Here is a 2,031-nt window from a genome sequence, read left to right on the forward strand (position 1 = left end):
CTTGTACCCTAACCCAAAGCACTTCAGAGTGCCCCTTCCCTTTCAGATTAAGTTTTACCTATATATTTTGTTATCCATTCCACAATTATAGTTTGTGTAAAACCATGACTGAGGTCTTAATGGTGCAAAAAACCCCCAAACAGTTATATCATACAGGGCTAGTCTTTTCACAGAGCAAAATAGAACTTTTATTTCAGACTTTTTTCACATTATTCTTAAGGCAAATTTATATCAGAATACAAGAAATTAATGGCCAATCAGAAATAAAGGATTAAAAGAATATTGGTAGTTAATAGCAGATACTTTCATTGAGAAGCAAATTAATATTTTCAAGCCTATGTTCTATGCACAATTCATGTGACACTCAAATTAAATAAGAACAAAACAAAGGAACAATTAAAGTTTTCTGAACATCTCAGTTTTGCTTCTGCAAACTAACACAAACATGGCAAATTTTCTTCTGAATTCCTTTCATGTGTCTATCCAGTTTTTAAACTTTAAACAGGGCCTGCCTCCAGCGGCTTCTAAAATTTTTATAGCAAGGGTTTACCTAGTCTTTTTTACCTAGTTTTCTCTTAGAGAGTACCTTTGGGTATGCTGGGAACCACTGCTGTTTAAAAGACATATCTGGGAACTCACAGATATATTCATAAACAAACAAAAGCCTGCTGTGCCCCCGTTCCCCCGAAGCCCCCCAGAGACCCCTCCCAGCAGCAGCAGAGCCCCCCACCGAACCCCAGCACAGCCGCAGGCAAGCTGGACCAGTGGTGGGAGGGGGTTAACCCCTTAGTGAGTGGGAGGAAGTGGCTGATGGGAGCCGGGCCTGGTCAAGCCCCGCCCAGGCCCCTACTTGGCCCAGGCCCCCAGGGAGAGAGAGAGTTGGGGGGGTACTCACCAGTCTTCAACCAGTAGGGCAGGGCCCCCCAAATCCCAGGCAGGGCCCCCCATTGCCCAAGAGCAGCTTCCCTGACAGCGGGCCCACTGTGCATGCGTGCAGTTTAAAAGGGCTCACCAACAGCAAAAAAGCCCCAGTTAGGCTCCGGAGTGGCGAGAGACACACGGGTGAAAGCCTCCTGTGTTCCCGCTCCCCTGAAGTCCCCCAGAGACCCCACAGCAGCCACAGAGCCCCACCCACCAACCCCCAGCACAGTCAGAGGCAAGCGGGGCCGATGGTGGGAGGGGGTTAACACCTTAGTGAGTGGAAGGAGGCAGCTGAGGGGAGCTGGGCTGGGTCAAGCCCTGCTCAGGCCCCTACTTCACCCAGCCCCCCAGGGAGCCACGCAAACAGGTCCGCTTGTCTGCCGGTGCATGAATTAGCGTGGAGTTCACATAGGAGGGTGCTCAGGAGGGCCCGAGACCCTGCCTGCAAACTCCCCAGGGTAGATAGTCCCAGCTGTAGCCAGCCTACCAGAGGCATGACGTGGATGGGCATGCGCTGCACCCTGAGGGTCCTCTTGGGCTCTGCACCCCCCCCCCGGCACCTCAGAGATGGCCACCCAGTCGGAGCCCATGGTTCCAGGCTCCATGCAGATGGAGCACCTGGCACTTGGCTGTGGGGGCTGCCTGTCCCTTTTTCAGACTCTGGGGCCCTGGGAGCATGGCCACCTCCCCTTGTGGGATCTGCTCCCTTTTGGAGTCTCTGGCGTGCCAGCTGGAGGAGCTCCAGGCCACAGTCCAGAGACTGCGTGCCATCACGGACTGCGAACAGGAAATAAACTCATACTGGCAGGCCCTTCTGCCCTGAGAGCCAGAGGGTAGACCACCGTCTCCCTCCAGGACAAAGGAGCACTCCGGGACCTCCCACTCTGTCCAGTCAGGGACATGGACCAAGGTGGTCAAGGGCCCTAAGGCCCACCACACCAATGCCCCTGCCCCACCAGAGCTTAGCAACAGGTATGCACCTCTTGCTGATACAGAAGAGCCTGCTGAGTTGCCAGATCCCGCAGGCAACACAGACCCAACTGCAGCTCCCGCCCCCGCTCTCCCCAAGACAAAACGTGAGGTGTTTGTTGTGGGAGACTCCATCCTGAG

This window comes from Gavialis gangeticus, unplaced genomic scaffold (genome assembly GCF_001723915.1).
Source record: "Gavialis gangeticus isolate Ggan-Ray unplaced genomic scaffold, GavGan_comp1, whole genome shotgun sequence".
NCBI classification, from domain to species: Eukaryota; Metazoa; Chordata; order Crocodylia; family Gavialidae; genus Gavialis; species Gavialis gangeticus.